The following is a 21,261-nucleotide window of genomic DNA, read 5'->3' as shown; positions in this document are numbered from 1 at the left end:
GATGATTTCCCTGATACAGCATGCTTCTGTGTACAAAACCAGATTGAAAAATCAGCCCTGACAGAGATCCATGTGTCCAATGGAAACACAGTCATTTGCCAATTTCTAATCCTGGCCCCGCTATTTCCAGAGGAGACGATCAAAACAGTGTTTTGTTTACATTCCTCTTCGCTCAAGTCAGTGGAGATGCACTGATGTTCACCAGCTCAGGATCTGCCTCTCTGTCTTTGACGTATACAAGCAGAAAAGCCATGTTTGGTTTAGCTTAGGGCCAGATTCTACCCTGGGATATGTACTGTTGACTTCGTGGGAGCCAGACATTGTGTCCAAGAGCAGAAGATGCCATAGCGATTGGTGACTAATGGTCATTATTATGTGTGCCGCAGAAGCGTTCAGTGACCCTGCTTGGGACCACTGGTGCATTGTGCTGGGTGCACACACAGATAGGTGTGGCAGAACAAGTGAATGCGATAAAGCGGAGGGTGAGGGTAACAGGAATAAGATTACGTGGTCACGTTGCTGAGCTGTTGGACAGCTAGAGGTACCACATCGTCTCAGATACACATTTAAAACCGAGACCTTGTCTGTGCCAGGGATTTTCCATGATTTCAGCGCTGGGTGCCAGCCAGCGATGCTGATTCAAGCTTAACCTAGGCCTGGTTCTCCATTCCTCTTGTGCAGTCATTTTCACTTGTGCAAAGTGGGTGTTGAGCACGGTGGCGTTTTAACTCACGTTGCCTTGCTCGCAGTGTTGCCAGTTCTCACCATTTTATCTTGAGTCTCTCATTATTTGTTTTTTTTCTTAAAGCCCCAGCTCCTGGAGTCAAGTGATTGGGTGAGAATCTCTGCAGTCATTCGAAAAAAAAGTGAGGTTCCAGCCTTCCTGGTTGTGGAAGAGAGCCCCCAAATCAGAAGGGAAATGAAAAGAACCCCACACTTGTTATTTTTAAATCTCATGACTTTAAGCCAGTCTCTGGATGTTGTGATTTTTTGAATGCCTGGGGTTAGCCCCACTTCTGGTGTAAACAGCCACACAAGGTGCAAGACAACAGAGAGTCTGGCTCCTAGTGTAGACTGGCAAAGAGGTTATTTGCAGGGGAGGAGCTTAGCCCAGCTTGGAACTAGAGTAAATACAGTGAGTATGCTCAAGGTTGTTCTGGGCAGTTACATCGCGGCTGCCATCAATGTCTGTAACCAGAGCGGATCCCCAGAGTAGATAAGGCCTGACTGAATCGGATCTGCTCCTCAGCCTCACTCCCATTGGCTAGCTGGTTTTTTTGAAGGCATCCTGGCAGAAGCGGGTCTTGAGGCGAGTCCTAGGACTGGCCCTTAGTGCCACCCCCTTCTGCTGTACTGATAGATTTGCTGCTTCTGTGTAGAGAGCTGTTTCTGAAATTAACAAGAGAGAGAGGTTTGGTGGTGAAGGACCAAGGCTTCCTCTTGTTCCAGGGCTGTCTGTGTCAGCTCTGTGCGGCTCCTGTGCCTAGGAAGGAGAAAGTGACTCTCTGACTTTATACCATGAGGGCAGCATACTGGGGGCTGTATCAGCCTCTCAGGGTCTGTCTACACTACAGTTAAAAACCCACATCTGACCTGTGCCAGCTGACTCAGGCTCGCAGGACCCAGGCTAAGGGGCTGTCTAATTTCAGTGTAGATGTTCTAGCCTGGGCCCGAACATCTGCACTGCGATTAAACGGCCTCTTAGCACGAGTCAGCTGGCAGGGGCCAGCCATGGGTGTCTAGTTGCAGTATAAACACCCTAAGACTCTTTCTCACCACCCTTCGAGTGTGATGCTCCCAGCAGCATCTGTGCAGACAGAAAGGGGGTGGTGAATGCTTTTAGATCTTTAGAAGATGTCCCTGAAAAGAAATATTGTGAAAGGCTGGTCTGAGATGGCCCAAAGGAGAGCAAGAGTTATCTCCTGTATTGTAGATTAAGTATTACCAACCCCAAACATGCAGAAATCATGGGTCAGGCTCCCAAAACATGGAGAATTTAAAAAAAACAACAAAAAACCCGTGCATTTGGGTGGTTCTTATTTGGTTCTTGAGTCTTTAGGTCACACTCTAATCCTATCGTCTGCAAACGTGAGGGCGAGAAACTTCCTTGTTTAACCGAAAGCTGAGATCCCCACGTTCTAGTGGGATAGCCATGGTGCCACTGTCTACCGTTGAGACAAGCTTACGGTTTAATTGACTTTTCTAAGTGCTCTAATATCCACAGCTTTAAACAGATCTTCCTGAAAACGGCTCTGGCCCCTGGGAATCCAGGGTAGTGTTGGTGATCAAATTTGAGGTCATTCAACCGAGCGATTCCTGACATACAGCCTTCATAGAATCATAGAATATCAGGGTTGGAAGGGACCCCAGGAGGTCATCTAGTCCAACCCCCTGCTCAAAGCAGGACCAATTCCCAACTACATCATCCCAGCCAAGGCTTTGTCAAGCCTGACCTTAAAGACCTCTAAGGGAGGTGGTGGAATCTCCTTCCTTAGGTGACCCATTCCAGTGCTTCACCACCCTCCTCGTGAAAAAGTTTTTCCTAATATCCAACCTAAACCTCCCCCACTGCAACTTGAGACCATTCCTCCTTGTTCTGTCCTCTGCTACCACTGAGAACAGTCTAGATCCATCCTCTTTGGAACCCCCTTTCACGTAGTTGAAAGCAACTATCAAATCCTCCCTCATTCTTCTCTTCCGCAGACTAAACAATCCCAGTTCCCTCAGCCTCTCCTCATAAGTCATGTGTTCCAGTCCCCTAATCATTTTGGTTGCCCTCCACTGGAAGCTTTCCAATTTTTCCACATCCTTCTTGTAGTGTGGGGCCCAAAACTGGACACAGTACTCCAGATGAAGCCTCACCAATGTCGAATAGAGGGGAACGATCACGTCCCTCGATCTGCTGGCAATGCTCCTACTTATACATCCCAAAATGCCATTGGCCTTCTTGGCAACAAGGGCACACTGCTGACTCATATCCAGCTTCTCGTCCACTGTAACCCCTAGGTCCTTTTCTGCAAAACTGCTGCCTAGCCATTCGGTCCCTAGTCTGTAGCGGTGCATGGGATTCTTCCTTGCTAAGTGCAGGACTCTGCACTTGTCCTTGTTGAAGCTCATCAGATTTCTTTTGGCCCAATCCTCCAATTTGTCTAGGGCCCTCTGTATCCTATCTCTACCCTCCAGCATATCTACCACTCCCTCCTTCCTAAAAAAAATCATGCAGCTTCAACATTTAAGTGTCGTTACAACTTTCTGTGCACAAGCCTTGGGCTCAAACTATGGCTCTGATCCTTCCCAAATGGATTTCAAATGGCTGCTTTGGATTGATCTCAGCTAGTGTCTGGCCACCGCTGCCCCTCTTGGGAAACAGTATTTTTAAACTTTAATCTGTATGAGGCGAGATTATCAAAACTGGGACTTTTCAGCTTGGAAAAGAGACGACTAAGGGGGGATAGGATAGAAGTCTATAAAATCATGACTGGTTTGGAGAAAGTAAATAAGGAAGTGTTATTTACGCCTTCTCATAACAAGAACTAGGGGTCACCAAATGAAATTAATAGGCAGCCAGTTTAAAAGAAACAAAAGGAAGTATTTTTTCACACAACGCATGGTCAACCTGTGGAACTCTTTGCCAGAGGAATTTGTGAAGGCCAAGACTATAACAGGGTTCAAAAAAGAATTAGATAAGTTCATGGAGGATAGGTCCACCAATGGCTATTAGCCAGGATGGGCAGGGATGGTGTCCCTAGCCTCTGTTTGCCAGAAGCTGGGAATGGGTGACAGGGGATGGATCACTTGATGATTCCCTGTTCTGTTCATTCCCTCCGGGGCACCAGGCACTGGCTACTGTCGGAAGACAGGATACTGGGCTAGATGGACTCAGTATGGCCGTACTTATGGGGCAAAAGTTGGATCTAATATGTGTCTCAACTCAAACTGACAAACCTGGAAAAATCACTTTCCCGTGTGCGGTGGCACAGGGATTCTGTTGCAAGTCAGAGTATGTGCAGGCAGCCTGTGGTCACAAGCAGTGTGTGGTTCAAGGTGACATACTGTGGCTCTTAAACCTGGGGGGCTCTGCCATCCACAGACTCCCCTGGGGCAAGGCGAATGCCCAGCAAGCTGTCCAGTTTTGACTGCTCTGAATCACTGGAGCAGTGCAAAGCTCTTGGAGTTGAGGGGTCGGGAGAGAGCATCAGGCCTACAGTGGCTGCAACCCCAAGTCCTGCTAGCTGCGGCAGGCATTGCTGACACTCTGAGCAGACTCACTGCAGTAAAGAAGTGCTTTTAAAAAACGACTCCCAGAAAAAACAGCGGCTTGGCCTTAACACAAAGGCCCCCGCCTTAGCAACTGCTGTGCCAGGATCCTGTGCACACCATAAAGGCATAGCACTGTCTCTGCCTGGTTCCTAAAGGCCGTGACTGAACGAATACCAACCCCACTCCACGGGTACTACAGCAAGGCCTCGCTGTGTAATTAGAGAAGTCAGCACTGTGTTTAAAGAAATGGAAAAGCTCCAGTTTCTAGAATGCCCTTTGGGGTGTGGTTCTGAGCGGGGCTACGCTGGCTGGTACTTTGTGGGCTGCTTTTCAGTCAGAGTCGGCCAGGGAGTTCCTTCAGCTCGGCGCTGGCTCTGCCTGCCTGGGGCGCTACCGGGGTGAAATGAAGGCAACATATGGCCACGTGCTGTGGGCCACATCCTGGCCGGCATGTGCCTCTATGCACGTGCTGGAAAAGAGGCAGCCAGCTGGGTTAGGCTGGGGTGAAAATGCTCCGACTCTCCACAAACCTGAACTTGTAAAAGGTGCTTTAGGAGTGGATCCCTGGAGAGGATTTCCAAGTGGACTCCGGTATCAGAGGCATGATCTGCTCCTTTTAGTCAGCGTGTCCCTGCTCTGGTCTCAGCCCCGTGTCCTGCACTGGCTGCTTACGCTGGCAGGAATCACCTGGACCGGGGGGGAGGTGCTGTGCAGGGATCGCGGCAGGGCGGGGCATGGGTGCACAGTTACAGCTGGCTTTGCACCAGTCATGACGCCGCTGGGGATGGTGCTGCTGCAGATGCCAGGATCTAAGCCTGTGTTTTCAAATGGAAACCGAGAGTCATCATCACTGCGCAAATTCTCTGAAACTGCCCCAGCTGCCCCCCTCATCCCAAAGCAGGGACTTTCCATCCCCCTGGAGGCTCCAGCCAAAGCTGGCCATGCTGCTGCTCGCGCTGTCCAACAGGAACCCTTGGAGGAGAACAGGAAAGCTGTTGTGTTTACTCTGCTTCTCGTTAAAATCCAGGCCTGGGAAGAATAACACAGCAGGCTGCAAGCATGGGGTGAGGTGGGCTGTGTTAGCCAGCTGGTCTCCCGTGGCCCTGGGCACTTGAGCCTTGCATGCCCCTGTCAAGTCCCAGCTTAGCCCTCTGCTCCCTGTAGTCTCAGTGCGGTGGAACAGGCAGGGTAGGGTTACAGGGCGTGATGGGCAGGCAGTAGAGCTGTACGGCCCGTCGGGGCCAGGTGCTGGTATAAAAGAAGAAGGCAGGGAGTGGTGACAGTCTGGGGTGGGAGAAATGGGCTGGGGGGGGATACTGCTACTTGGGCCTCCGCTAGGGGGAGTTTTTGTGTTCAAAGCCTTGGGAGAAGTCCTGCAGATGGCGAAGAGGTGCCCAGATCAGATACTACAGGGATGGGCATGGTGTAAGATCTGGAACAGAGGGGAATATTTGCCATCTTACTGTGCCCCGCCCAAGGGAGGACTTGGTTTGTATGGTGCTTGGTGAGGAGAGCCATCCCGTGGTGACAGAGGAGAGACACGCTTTCCCACACTTTAGGCAGCAGAAAGTCCGGTTCCCAGAGCCAAGTTTTGGTGACATGTGGACGGGCTGCCAGAAGGCTCACAGGTGCCTGAGTTCTGAGCTGTCTGCAGTCCCTTGCACTTCCCTGCCCAGTCCTGCTGTAGACCACTGTGCCCAAGACACATCATCTCTTTAAGGACCATGGGCAGGGCGCTGGGATTCTGTGTATAAATACAGGCCCCTAGCTCTGCTCCACGTTGTCCCAATTTGAGGGAGCCTGTGCTCTGGCCTCTCTGCAGGTTTGGGGGGAGATGGGACAGGAGCAAAAAACAGGGTGCACCCACTTTTTATAACTGGCCACAATGGTCATTGCTTATGAGGCCCTGCTCTATACAGCTATGTGGATGCTTGTTTCACATCCGTAGGATCCTTTGATGTCAGTAAGTGTTGTTAAATGACAGTGGGACAAGGTGAGGGAGGTAATATCTTTTATTTGACCAGTGCTGGTGAGGGAAACAAGGTTTTGAGCCACACAGAGCTCTTCTTCAGGTCTGGGAAAGGAACTCCCAGCATCACAGAAAAATGCAAGGTGGAACAGTGTTTAGCATAAGAAGTTATTATATATTGTAAGGGACTATTCAAGATAGAATGGCTTGTTAACACCTCTGCAGTCAGAGGGCAGAAAGAGGGGGTTAGTGGGTTACAGATTGTTGTAATAAACCATAAATGCAGCGTTCCTGTTCAGTCCATGATTTTTGTATCTAGCAGAGTAACCAATTTAAGCTCCCAGGCTCGTCTTTTGAAAGCGTTGTGCATTTGTGGGGTTTCCTTTGGGGATGAGGACTGAGAGGTCAGCTATAGAGTGATCACTTTGTGAAAAGCGTGCACCCACAGGTGACAAAGTGTTTTTGTCTTTTATAATTTTCCTGTGCTTCAGGGGGTCCATTAAAACACCTGGAGTGTATAAAGGATGGGGTTAGGCCTATTTCAAGTGGATCACTACTTCGGAATCCCACTTTCCTTTTCTAGAATGTATAATCCCTTTGTAGGAAGAATGATGCTGTACTCCATGCGTAGATGAATGGGTGTTGCCAACTCGCATGAGGGTTGATGTTTTTCTTTCAGCCCCAGCTGCTGGAGTCAGGAATTATATAAGAATCTCAATTTGGTGGTGGTGGGTTTGGTTTTTTGGTAATGAAAGTTTTAGCTCTAATGGCTGCAGTGAAAAGTTTGAAAATGTGACTAGAGTGACCAAAAGATGGCTCCGGAAGCGCAAGGCGAATAAAAAGAACCCAAAACTTAGCAGTTTTGTAAAACAAAACAAAAACCTCATGATTTTTAATCCAATCCCATGGAGTTTGGGGAGCCTAATTCAGTATTTCTAAATGTTTGGTGCTGGAGATACTTTTCTTCTGTTATAATTATTTACTTAAAAATGCCTCACATTTCCATAGTGTACTTGTTTAAAGGTAGATTTCCTCGGATCTCGATTCAGTGTAAACTCTTCCTTTCACAAACAAATTGTGTAAACAAAAGCTGAGTTGTGATGTCTGGTTTTTATATGCTTATGTATCCAGGTTAGTTACCTCTCTCGGAAGTTGTTCCCCTTCTGAAATTCGAGGTTGCAAGTTACACTCACAGTGGTTTTGAATTATACATGCATACGCCTGTTCTTTCTTGAGCATCACTGACTGGGCCACTGCGGTTAGTCGGTCCAAAATGCTTAATTATATGTTGTCATATATAATATATAAAAATGCACCCTTTTCAATCTGTTCCTCAACTTCTGCCTCATGTTTTCTATATTTTTCATCTAGTTGGTCCTTTGGGATCTATTTTAAAATTTAGTTTGCACTGGGTTTGCAAGGCTTTATGAGATGCTCCCTAGAAATGATTTCATACATAAATCAATGCATTACGGAGTTACAATAGAGAAAAGAGAAAGTAGATATACTGTAAAAGCTGATTGACTGATCAAGTTTTTGTGAGCAACAATTGCATATCCTGATGCATATTTTTAGATTTGTATGTGATCTGTGTTGTTTCCCCTCTTTTGTCCAGCTGCCACTCTTAATATTCAGATTATTGGTGTCTCTGTTCAGGATGCCGTCTCTCTCTCTCGTGTGTGTGTGTGTATGCAATGAATGGATGTGTTTAGTTGAGTCTCATTTCAGATATTTCTTCATCAAGTCACAGTGAGAAAACGTGACATCTCTTGTTCACAGGCTCATCCATAAACAAAAGATTTTTAGTGCAAGGTTTGGAGAAGAAGCTGCAGTCAAGGTTGACTGTAGTAGGGGAAGGATCATCTACTGAAAAATAATGTCCATGTTAATCGGTTGGCATTTGTCCATCAAGAAGTGAAAGTCTAATCTAGTCTAGTTCCTACACTGGGGGTGTGGGTTGAGAATAACGAACTTCCGTTCTGGAGCAGGAAATGTGAGTTGATGGTTACTGATGAGCCTTTCATATGCTGTCTAAACAGACTGCTGGAATTGATTAATGGCAAAGTAAAAACAGCTTTTTGGTCTGTGTGTTACTACTGCAAGCGGGTGATGGACAATTACTCTTCTGGGTTTGTTTGTTTTTAAATGCGAGCCACTGTGACATGACTGATGATGTGAAAGAATGTTATATTTGTTCCCTTAATGTACTATTTTGAAAACCCTCAAACCTTTGTGAAACAATCTTTTCTGCAACTTATGTACAATGCTGTAACTTTATTCACCATCTGGGGTGATTTGGAAGAAAAGGGATACTAGGAAAGAAGCCATTGGGGTATGTTTCTATTAATAGAAACATGTGTTTGTAAGAAATTCAGCAGGTGCAGAAAGGAGGCCATTGGAGAGAGATTGTTGTACTGGCCTGGAAATGGAACTCTCCTTTCCTGTCCTCAATCCCATGAACTCTCCAATTATCGTTATAGGGAAGCTCATGAAGGTTGGGCTGGTGGCATTTAAAAAAGTACTATTTTCTTTTTAGAGAAAGTGTGCCAAAGACCTTGTTCTGAAAAGAGGTGTAAAGAATTCCATCGATTTTGCAAATGGATACAGGACAGGTCTCTTTGTCTGACTCCTCGTCAGCCTCCGGAGTCCCTCAGTCTGTCCCCTGGATGTATCAGTCATTCACTTACCTGTTTCCTTGAGTCCTCTGTGACTGTTCCCCATGGCTGTACACACCCTGGGGCCCATACACTTCATGTTCGGGTGTCTGTACGTGGCTCTAGCTAAATAGGGTTTGGGCAGCCGTACAGGTGAAGGCAGGTTCCGTGCAGAGACAGAGCAGCTTTGCCTTCGGGTTATTTTCCGTGCTTTCTCGCTCTTTGTATCTGCACCCAACCAAAGGCAGAGCCTGCCTGGCTGGGCAAACCGAGTTTGTGTTTCAATGGAGTAATGCAGCTGAAGGTCCTGTCAAGGTGCAGGCTAGCGTATTGGAAGCCACATTGTTCCCTAGGGGGATTCCTAGGCTCTAATATGGTGGCCACCATTTTGGACGACACACCGAGGCCCTCCTGAGCTAAAAGCAGGAGCTGCTAGAGCAGAAGAGTCAAGGCTCTGTAGTTGGGGGCTGTAACAATTCACCCCCTTGGCTTGGCACAGAGAGGGTCCTGGAGTGCACACAGACTGCTGGGTTACAGTCACGTGGCTTCAGACGCGCTGGTCTGGATTCAGTGCGGCTCTCAGGAGGGTTAAGCTAACTTGACTGAGAAACACACATCCTGTCTGTCCAGACATATCCCTTGAGACCACCTCCCTGCTGCCCCCCACGTGTTACCTCTCGCCCTGTGTCTGTGAGCATGATGCTCACACTCCCTCTAGCTGGCCAAACACGCTACCCCGGGAAGTACTAATGCAGGATGCCTCTGTGTTGATCTTCCCCTTGCGAGCTTCAGCACGTGGCCTCCAGGTGAAGGTGAGGAGAGACGTGTGAACCCAAAGCAGTCCTATCGACCCTGCTGTAATAAGGGGATACAGGCCCTTGTATTTTTCATCAGAGCTTAAAATTATCCTCTGTCAGTGTCTGTTAGCCAGGAGCAATTTGCTCAGCATTGTGCAAAAGGACAGTGACCAGAGACTGCTTCATCTTCTCCTATGGAGAAGCTCCAGATTTCTGCTGCTGACCTAGTTTGGCACTATTCCCCATAGGCAGCCCTGATTCCTCACATGGCAAAGAGAGATCAGCACTGAATTTCTTTGCCACCAGTGGAGTCACTGAGGTAGAAAATTGCTGAGCTTTATGGTTTGCTTTGCTCTGCTTGATGGAGGCTTTGGTGTGGGACCAGACTCTTTAATGGGAGGATGCTTCACCTCATAATCTGTACAGAATGAGTGTTGTAACCGGGTTGGGAAATGTTACTCCATGGAGCAATGTGTGTTAGCTTGTAAATTTAATGCAGCCCAGTGTCAACACCTGCCATATCTCTGACTGTGACCCACCTCTCTCTTTCGGTGGGACTGTCTTGATTCTCCCTGGAAGAAGATAGTGATTTTGTTGCCGAGGTAGCCAAGCTCCTTTGTGCTACAGTGTCGGGAGTCGGCTTCTAATTGTAAATCGCTTTAATGCAATTGCTTCTCCTCTTCTGTCACAATTCTGTTGGTGCCATCTGCGGATGTAATAGCAAGGGGCGGAAACATTTACACCAGGAGGTGTCTGTGGTCTGCAGTTTAACAGAGCTCAGCAACAAAACAAAGACTTTTGAAATCTTCTTTCAGGGCTTAAAAAGCTTCGTCTCCAGCCCTGTTAGATCAGCACTCTTTGATACATGCCGGAGAGCAAAGATATATTTTTGATGTCTGTCTTGCCAACCTACCAGATTGCAGTTATAATTTGCATCAGGTACATAAAAATACTTCTCTCTAACTGGGTGACATCTTGTAACCGAGGAATTCAGGTTCTCCTGGATCATAGCTGTGCTGTGGGCTAACAGTCAAGTTTGTTTACAAAGACTTGACCTGCATCTTTCAGTTTCACTTTGAAGACATTGCTCTAAATCATCTTATGGCTTGTGGCAGCCAGCTGGGTTGTGTTTTGGTGATAAGTAAAACTAATGTGATGTGTCTCTGCCATGTAACCCAGTGGAGTTATTCAGCAGTATGGGTTCCTGGGCCAATGCAGGCTGCAGCTGATACAGGGAGGACTGGATGGAGAGTGATTTGATGCCCTTGAAAATTATGTGGTGCTATCCTTCACTGAAAAAATGTAAACTGACCTCAGACACTGTGATTTTGTGTCTATTTCATGCATGTGAGTGGGCAGCTTCCATTCAGGCTTTAGGTGATTGAGAGCCTTGAGAGAAAACTAGAAAGCCCTAACCCCCTCTCCGACCTCCCTGCCTGGCTGGGCATTGCAGAGTCTGCTGGTTAAGGGATCACACTTCTCACATCTTTGAAAAAAAGGAATGGAAAACACCTTTGGCTCTGGGTACTGAAAGGCCCAGCCTGGCAAACCCTTGTGAGTATTTTGCACTTGTTGGTGGTAGGGTGACCAGACAGCAAGTGTGAAAACCTGGGATGGGTGTGGGGGTAATAGGAGCCTATATAAGAGAGAAACCCAAAAATCGGGACTGTCCCTGTAAAATTGGGACATCTGGTCACCCTAGTCAGTGGCTGGACTAGGTGGTTAAGAGCTCAGATCCGTAGGTCTGTGAAGTTTCCCCGCATGCAGCTGAAGGTCTGTTCCTGAAAGGTGCTGGGTGTCCTCAACTCTCCCTGAACCCTCCTTGCAGGCCAGAGCCTCAGGGGGAACCCTGCCATCCTGATGCTATAAATAAGAGGGTGTAAGTTACATCAGATGCTTTGTTGAACGTAATTAAAATCCGAAGAGGCCCCTTAGCGCAGAAGAGCGGAGGAAACGCTGGGTTATTTTTAGGAGCTCGGTAACACCAATTGCTAGTGCTGTACAGGTGTAAAAGTCTCTTGTAAGAAGGGCTTGGGTTCATGTTTAGACCTTGAAGTCTTTATAATTCAGTTGATACCAGTTCCTTTAAAGATGCCCATGCTGGGATGTGCTCTAGAAACTCTCACTCAAAGTGCATCCCTGCAGCCCCGTTACACTGCTTCTGCAGTGTGACAGACTCTTAAGGTGGACATGAATTACAGTCTTCCCCACTGCCGGAGCAGTAGAACGGGGTCCAAGTGTGAAGGAGAATGCAGGCTCAAGACTTGAGTTTAGCAACAGAGTTACTGATTTACCTTAATTGGCACTGCAGCAAATGTTGTTGCGTGTTCAGAGCCATGTGTTAAAGGCTGGTTTGTTCAGGAAGCAGCTTGGCTCAGAGAAAGTCCGACTCTATTTTTGTGCATGCAGGATATAAAGCTGCAAGCCAGGAAAGTGACTTTTAGGATGTTTCTGCCCATCACTAGCAAGTATTTGGCACATTGTCCCAGTGCATTCTGTTTGACTGAAATAAGAGAGCTGTCCGGGGATGCTAATCAGTGACTACATTCAGGGCCACTTCCTGCCATCAGCGCTCAGTCCCAGCTCAGGCAGTGACGTCTGAGTAAAGGCTGCGGGCTCTTGCCATAAGTACGTGAAGTCAAATTCAGCTCCCATCCCCTCACTCTCATCACACTGCTGTGAGTGTGGAAGGCCATGATAGCCTGGGACCACCGATGCCGTGGGCTGGTGGGGGAGGAAGACTGGAAGGGTGGGAGGTGGGGTTGGCTTTCATCCCCACAGTGTTGCTGTGGTATCAGCATTGCCAATCTAAGCATTCAGAGAGAATGGCTTGAAAACCGTGAGACATTAACAGCAATAAATATCAGGTTCTTTTGATTTGCTTTCTTGTTTTTGAGCTTTTGGGGGTCCCATTTTCAATCTTTTCTCTGCAATTGTGAAAGCTAGTAACTTCCTTTGTTTTTTTTTTGGTTTTTTTGGTTTTGTTTTTTTTTAAACAAATGTTAACTGAGATTCTCACATAATCACATGACTCCAGGAGCAAGGGTCTTACAAAAAGCTATCACAAGACTTGTAATAAAACTAACACAAGGACTAGGGGCCACCAAATGAAATTAATAGGCAGCATGTTTAAAACAAAGAAAGGGAAGTATTTCTTCACACAACGCAGAGTCAACCTGTGGAACTCTTTGCTAGAGGACGTTGTGAAGACCAAGACTATAACAGGGTTCAAAAAAGAGCTAGATAAGTTCACGGAGGATAGGTCCATCAGTGGCTATTAGCTGGGATGTCCCTAGCCTCTGTTTGCCAGAAGGTGGGAATGGGCAACAGGGGATGGATCACTTGATGATTCCCTGTTCTGTTCATTCCCTCTGGGGCACCTTCACTGGCCACGGTCAGCAGACAGGATACTGGGCTCGATGGACCTTTGGTCTGACCCTGTCTGGCCGTTCTTATGTTTTAAAACCAGAGGCATTGGTAGCACTTTGACCGGCCCCTGTGGCTTCACAGATCCCTGCCTCGCTAGGGGAAACTGCACAGTGATGGATCTGCACAGTGATGCATCTGTGATGGAGCTCCTTGTCCTGCGACTGTGCACCCGACCCGGGGCCTCGTCCTGGGAAGTCTCCAGAATTAGCTCTTCCATGTGGCTGTGGTTCGTGCAGTATAACACGGCCTGCGTAATTCTCAGAAGTTACCCACTTGCGAGAGTGCACAGGCTCTCTGGCAAGCACCTCTTGTTTTCCAAGTTGCTAGTTTTTCTGGTGGGCTCATCATGTCTGCGTCTGAAGGATTTTGCTGGCATCAGCACCCTGCCGGAGCTTGGCGGAATTCGTGGAGGGTTGTGTGCAGGGTGACACACACATTTCCAGAGAGCGATTTTGATGGCACCGTTTCAGATGTTTGAGCTAATCCACACGGGCATTACTGCACGAAAAGAACGCTGAATGGAAAATCAGGTGGGGGCAGTTAGACACCGGCTTCTCACAGGGCCTCTCCATTGCCAACCCAAAGCTCACCGAGGCGGCGATTCAAAGAGCGTACATGAAAACCTGTGTGCGCTATTCACATGGCATGAAATTCCCTGCTTGCTGACGAGCCACATGAGGCCAGGCACCACTTAAGGCAGGAAACTAGGGCTTAAACAGCATGTAGCTCCTGTGGTAGCCTCCTGCAGGGATGGGCTGGCAAGTCTGACTCAGCAGGTTGCAGAACCGGGTCCTGAGGTTGAGGGAGGGGTGTTTTTCTGTTGGCGCACATGCCAGTTCGAGGAAGCTTGAAGTGAAAGGTGGATCTTTTTTTAAAGTGCTGTAGGAAACTTAAGATCTCATTGTTACTTATTGCATTAAAAATTAACCCCAAATTACTTCCTGATTGAGCCTTCCCCAGACGTTGGGACATCCTATGCAATGAGCATTGTTCATCCTCTCACAGCCTTATAGTCAACCTCGCTTGGCCCCAAATGTACAATTTGTGAAAACCAATTGGAGACAGAGTTTGTTTTGTTTTTAAAACAGAGTGGGAACAGCTGTGTTTAATCAAATGGAAAACCTCCGGGGGATATTGCAGCCCTTGAAAATTAAACTAACTTTAAACCAATGTGAAAAGCACTTATTTGATTTCAGTTGTCCGCAGTGGGGAAAATGCAAAAAAGTAAATAAGGAGCAATAAACAATGAGATTCACGCTGGATATTTAAAATTCTTTCCTTATTCCTAACAAGTCTGATTATTAAAATGAAACTCATTTTCGTTTACAACACATGATATAAGTTAACAGCAGCCCATTCATAAAGGGGAAAAAAGGCAGTATAAAGCCAGTATTTGATACCCTGCAAAACATGCTTTACGATGTATATAAAACAAGGCTAACATCTTAAACTTTAGTGTCACTGGAGACAGACTGGCACAGCTGCCCTAGGTTACTGAATTTATTGAGTATTCTTTTTGACCACAGCCCTAAAAGAACAAATTGAAGGATCCGTTTTCATCTTACTGGACACAAGGACCTTCTCGTAACGTGAATTGGAGTTATTTGCAGGTGTTAAAAGGAAATAATATCTCCTTATATTCAAGCTGATGAGATGTTATTGATAGAAGTTAGTTAAAAATGAGTAAACAAAAACCCTAAATAATAGCAATTTTATCCTTAAAATAGCATAATCGGGTATTTAATTTGTGAGCGCATAGAGAAACGTTAAAGAAAAATAAGTTTTCTAATATTTCCTGGTTTTATAAAGGGAATGGTGTACTAATTTTCTAGTACCGCTGCTGGCAAAATCGTTTTCCACAGCACATTGCATTGTTGGAGAATATGCAAATCGTATCAAGGTATTTCAGTTTTAATCATATGATACCACTTCCTTTTTTGTGCTTAAGCAACGGGGCCGCAGCACTCTTCTTACACAAAATGGCATTTCTGCCTCTTTGGTTGCAGTTATTGGGAAGTATCCTTTGTTTGCTAAGGATATGTCTACACTATGAAATTAGGTCAAATTTATAGAAGTCGGTTTTGTAGGAAGCGCTTTTATGTTTTTATACAGTTGATTGTGTGTGTCCCCACACAAATGCTCTAAGCGCACGTAGTCAGCGGAGTGTGTCCACAGTACCGAGGCAACTGTTGACTTCTGGAGCATTGCATTGTGGGTAGCTAACCCACAGTTCCCGCAGTCTCCGGTGCCCATTTGAATTCTGGGTAGAAATCCCAATGCCTGATAAGGCTAAAACATTGTCGCAGGTGGTTCTGGGTACATATCGTCAGGCAACCCCCTTCCTTCCCTCCCTCCCTGCTTCCCTCCGTGAAACCAACAGCAGACAATCGTTTTGTGCCTTTTTCCCTGAGTTACCTGTGCAGAGGCCATACCACGGCAAGCATGGAGCCCGCTCAGCTCACCGTCACCGTATGTCTGCTGGGTGCTGGCAGACGCTGTACTGCATTGCTACACAGCAATCGTTTATTGCCTTTTGGCAGCAGACAGTGCAGTATGACTGGTAGCCGTCGTCGCCGTAGTCCAGGGTGCTCTTTTAGCCGACCTCGGTGAGGTCAGGGCACCTGGGCAAACATGGGAGTGGCTCAGCCAGGTCATTTCCCTTTTAAGTTTCGTCTCATGGTGATTCAGTCCTACCGGCAGTGCACTGTCTTTCAATCAGCAGCCAGGAGAATATGATGGCCAGCAGTCCTACTGCACCGTCTTCTGCCGGGCACCCAGGAGATGACGATGGCTAGCGGTCGTACTACACCGTCTGCTGCCAGCAAGATGTATAAAGCTAGATGAAGTGGCTCAAAACAAGAAATAGACCAGATTTGTTTTGTACTCCTATTTTCCTCCCTCCCTCTGTGAAATCAATGGGCTGCTCAACCCAGTTTTGAGTTCTATCCTTGAAGTTTTGAGTTCTATCCTTGAGGGGGCCATTCTGTTTCTCGCAAAGCCACCCCCTTTGTTGATTTTAATTCCCTGTAAGCCAACCCTGTAAGCCATGTTGTCAGTCGCCTCCCTCGCCCCAGCCAGAGCAACGGCAAACAATCGTTTCGCGCCCTTTTCCCTGGATTGCCCGAGCAGGAGCAGATACCATAGCACAGCAAGCATGGAGCCCGTTCAGCTCACCCCAGCAGTTATGACCATTGTAAACACCTCGCGCATTATCGTGCAATGTATGCAGAACCAGCACCTGAAAAACCAGGCAAGGAGGCGACAGCAGCGCGGTGATGAGGACATGAACACGCTTTTTTCTAAAACGGCGTTCCCCCGCAATTTGGAGATCATGGTGTTAATGGGGCAGGCTCATGCCGTGGAACACCAATTCTGGGCCCGGGAAACATGCACAGAGTGGTGGGACCGCATAGCGTTGCAGGTCTGGGATGATTCCCAGTGGCTCCGAAACTTTCACATGCGTAAGGGCACTTTCATGGAACTTTGTGACTTGCTTTCCCCTGCCCTGAAGCACAAGAATACCAAGAGGAGAGCAGCCCTCACAGTTGAGAAGCGAGTGGCAATAGCCCTGTGGAAGCTTGCAACGCCAGACAGCTACCGGTCAGTTGGTAATCAATTTGGAGTGGGCAAATCTACTGTGGGGGCTGCTGTGATGCAAGTAGCCAACGCAATCAAAGGGTAGTGACCCTGGGAAATGTGCGGGTCATAGTGGATGGCTTTGCTGCAATGGGATTCCCTAACTGTGGTGGGGCCATAGACGGAACGCATATCCCTATCTTGGCTCTGGAGCACCAAGCCGGTGAGTACATAAACCGCAAGGGGTACTTTTCTATAGTGCTGCAAGCGTACCACAAGGGACGTTTCACCAACATCAACGTGGGATGGCCGCGAAAGTTTCATGACGTTCGTGTCTTCAGGAACACTGGTCTGTTTAAACGGCTGCAGGAAGGGATTTACTTCCTAGACCAGAAAATAAGTGTTGGGGATGTTGAAATGCCTATAGTTATCCTTGGGGACCCAGCCTACCCCTTAATGCCCTGGCTCATGAAGCCGTACACAGGCACCCTGGACAGTAGTAAGGAGCTGTTCAACTATAGGCTGAGCAAGTGCAGAATGGTGGTAGAATGTGCATTTGGACATTTAAAGGGTTGCTGGCGCAGTTTACTAACTCGCTCAGACCTCAGCGAAACCAATATCCCATTGTTATTGCTGCTTGCTGTGTGTTCCACAATATCTGTGAGAGTAAGGGGGAGACGTTTATGGCGGGGTGGGAGGTTGATGCAAATTGCCTGCCTGTTGAATACGCATAGCCAGACACCAGGGCAATTAGAAGAGCACAGCAGGAAGTGCTGCGCATCAGAGAAGCTTTGAAAACCAGTTTCTTGACTGGCCAGGGTACTGTGTGACACTTGTTTGTTTCTCCTTGATGAAAACCTACCCCCTTGGTTGCCTCTAAATTCCCTGTAAGCCACCCTCCCTCCCCGCTTTGATCACAGCTTGCTTGCAAAGGAAATAAAGTCACTATCGTTTAAAAAACATGTATTCTTTATTAATTGATTATAAAAATAGGGAGATAATTCACAAGGTAACCCGGGTGGGGTGTGGGAGGAGGGTAGGAGGGAAGGAAAAGGCCACTTCAAAACTTGTTGAATGCCAACCTTCCGTTGCTTGGGCTGTCCAGTGGTGTGGAGTGGTTGGGTGCCCGGAGCCTCCCCCCCCCCCGGCCTCCCCCGCGTTCTTGGGCATCTGGGTGAGGAGCCCATGCAACTTGGGGAGGAAGGAGGGCAGTTAAGCAGGGGCTGCAGTGGCAGCCTGTGATCCTGCGCCATTCATGAACCTCCACCGGACGCCGTTTGATCCCGCAGTAGCCCTAGCGTTGCCTCATTCCTCTCCTGATCTTCCTGCCGCCACCTCTCCTCAAGTTCATCGGCCACTGTCCTGTACTCTGCTATTGTGTCCCTCCACACAGCTCTGTTGGTGCCGGACGACTGCATGAGCTCAGAGACCACTTCATCGCGGGTGCGTTTTTTTCGCCGCCTTATCTGAGAGAGCCTCTGGGACGGAGGAGGGAGGCTTGAAACATTTGCAGCTGCTGGAAGAAAAAAAGGGAGTGAAGTATTTTAAAAGGTACATTTTACAGAACAACGGCTACACTCTTTCACGGTGAACAGCACTATTCACATTGCATAGCACATGTGATTTTGGTACATGGTCGCATTTTGCATCTTTTATATTGAGTGCCTGCGGCTTCGGTGTTAGAGATCACACACGCAGGGCCGGGCAACAGAATTCGGCTTGCAGGCAGCCATGTTAAGCCATAGTCTTTCGGCTTCTGCAACCTTCATAACAGCAGCCCCCTGCTTTCCCATACCAAGCAAAGCACGTTGAGTTGGCCATTTTGTGCTGCAGTTTTCCTGTTAAGGTGCAGCAGCAGAAACCAAACTAACCCCCTCCCCCCTTCCATTTCTCTGGGATGATTGCTTTTCCCCTCCCCCCACCACCTGGCTGGTGTTAGGGAAGGTGCCTGCTAGCCAAACGCGAACAGCTTAGCATCAATGCCTCCCCCCCCCCACCATGTGGCTAACTGCGGGGAGGATTTCTTTTCAGCCACAGGCAAACAGCCCAGTAGGAACGGGCACCTCTGAATGTCCCCTTAATTAAATTCCCCTGTTTCAACCAGGTTACCATGGACAATATCACTCTCCTGAGGATAACACAGAGAGATAAAGAACAGATGTTGCGTGAATGCCAGCAAACACCGGGACCATACACTGCCAGGCTTTGTCATGTAACGATACCAGATTACTTGCTACTAGCATGGCGTGGTAAAGTGTCCTACCATGGAGGACGGAATAAGGCTGCTGTCCCCAGAAACCTTCTGTAAAGGCTTTTTGAGTACCTCCAGGAGACCTTCATGGAGATGTCCCTGGAGGATTTCCGCTCCATCCCCAGACACGTTAACAGACTTTTCCAGTAGCTGTACTGGCCACGAATGCATCTCAAGTCCTCAGGGCTACTTAATCATTAAACAAAACACTTGCTTTTATAACATGTATTATATTTAAAAAGGTACAGTCACCAGAGCTCCCTTCTCCGGCTTCATTGGGTTGGGAGGGTATTTCAGTCCAGGTGATAAAAAAAAGATCCTGGCCGTCGGGGAGAACAGTGTGCTGTGCGCTCTCCCCAAGCTGCTGCTGCTCCTCCTCCTCATCTTCCCCATCTGCAAATCCTCAGCCATGGCGGAGAGTATCCCATCCTCAGAATCCACGGACAGGGGTGAGATAGTGGTTGTGGGCCCCCCCTAGAATTGCATGCAGCTCAGCGTAGAAGTGGAATGTCTGGGGCTCTGTCCCGGAGCGTCTGTTTGATTCTTTGGTTTTCTGGTACACTTGTCTGAGCTCCTTAAGTTTCAGGCGGCACTGCGTTGCATCCCTGATGTAGCCTCTGTCCCTCATGGCCTCTGAGATTTTTTGAAATGTTTTGGCATTTCATCTTTTGGAACGTAGTTCTGATGGCATGGATTCCTCTCTCCATACAGTGATCAGATCCAGTACCTCCCGTTCGGTCCAGGCTGGAGCTCTTTTTCGATTCTGGGACTGCATGGTCACCTCTGCTGATGAGCTCGCCTGACCAAACAGGAAGTGAGATTCAAAAGTTCCCAGGGCTTTTCCTGCACACCTGGCCAGTGCATCCGAGTTCAGAGTGCTGTCCAGAACGGTCACAATGGTGCACTGTGGGATAGTTCCCGGAGGCCAATACCTTCAAATTGCATCCACACTAACACTAATTCAAAATGGCAATGTTGATTTCAGCGCTAATCCCTTCGTTGGGGAGGAGTACAGAAATCGGTTTTAAGAGCCCTTTGTGTTGAGAAAATGGCTTCATTGTGTGGACGGGTGCAGGGTTAATTCGGATTTAACACTGCTAAATCTGACATAAACTTGTAGTGTAGACCAGGCCTAACAGATCAGATGTATGTACTGAAACAAAACTATATTCTAAGGCGTAAAGCCGAATTCTGTCATAGCATCAGCAGGTGCAACTCCATGAGATGCCAGAGAAGGAAATCCTCGGGTGTCGCAGGGCAGAAATGAAAATGGGATCTCAGGAACCATGAAGATGGGTGCAGTATGAGAACCAAAAGAGACAGCCAGCTAGGCAGCCTCTCCTCCCACCATAGAGGGAGGCCAAAAACAACTGTGCAGCTGGTCAGGAGAGGAGCAGGAGGGAATTCTGGCTCAACTTCATCAGTCCTTAATCAGACAAAATTTCCCTTGACATCAGTAGGAGTACCCTTTGCTTGGGTAAAGATGGCAGAAGTTGGCCTTTTGTTACTAATGTGGCTGCTGCCTTATGGACATGGGGACAAAACCCTGCATGGACCCCAGGGCAGCGTTTGGCCTGATCACTCCCTCAGGTATAATGCTACTGGATACTTCAGTGCTGTCTCCTTAGAGCCTTGGGTGTTTGCTTTAGCTGGGTATCATCCTGTCGTGGCATCACTCTCGGTTTTTTTAACATCCCCACCCCCAAATCTTAATATGAGCATGTTTATTTTAAAGAACAAATAATGGCATGTAACGATGTTAACCCACTATTACATGTCATTAGATCGGTCTGCCAAATGGAATCAGGATACCATGGTTTACAGTGATTACATAATACGTAACATGACTGTGTCCTGGCAACTGCTTGTAATGACTTTGTATGGAGAGCAATGGCAGGGTTTTAATTTTCAAGCAAATCCTTGAATTTCTGCAGATTAATTCTCCGTAAGAATTTGGAGAATGCCAAACCCTGCGCAAGTGGGGATTGCTGCACTAGGAAGCACAAGTAAAGACACAGCTATGTCTACGAGGAGCCTATCAATGTCCTCCTGCCACAGCGTGTGTGAGATCGGGAGAGTCAAACCGCAGGTGAAATGCGAGCATTTGGGGGTGTGACGTGCCTGGACTTGTTGAGGTCTCCACCATCCCAAGGGCTGAGTGCCCTCTGGCAAGGGTGCAGCTCTTGAGGGAGTGCGGCAAATGTCAGGGTGCGCTAAGGGTCTCCTGGGATCAGGCCCAAATGGGTGTGAGGAGAGAGTTAAAGTTCCCATCCTTCAGGAGGCTCTAGCTCGTGCTGCACAGGGTGGTCCCAGGATCGTGCGAGC

General features: G+C 47.8%; 1 protein-coding gene across 9 annotated transcripts in view; it reads left to right on the top strand.

Moving 5' to 3' along the window:
- Positions 1–21,261, top strand: part of DOCK11 (dedicator of cytokinesis 11) — a 131,596-nt gene that overhangs the window by 16,169 nt on the left and 94,166 nt on the right. Inside the window, exon 1 of one of the 9 annotated variants that reach the window (XM_073358532.1) lies at positions 17,921–18,236. The exons of the other annotated variants lie outside the window; for them this stretch is intronic. The gene's annotated coding sequence lies outside the window, so the exon portion shown is untranslated. Of the gene's footprint in view, positions 1–17,920; positions 18,237–21,261 lie in introns of those variants that run through there. 9 annotated transcript variants of the gene reach the window in all.

This window comes from Lepidochelys kempii, chromosome 9 (assembly GCF_965140265.1).
Source record: "Lepidochelys kempii isolate rLepKem1 chromosome 9, rLepKem1.hap2, whole genome shotgun sequence".
Taxonomy (NCBI): Eukaryota; Metazoa; Chordata; order Testudines; family Cheloniidae; genus Lepidochelys; species Lepidochelys kempii.
Note: the sequence above shows the minus strand (reverse complement) of the source record. Positions and strands in the feature narration are given on the sequence as shown.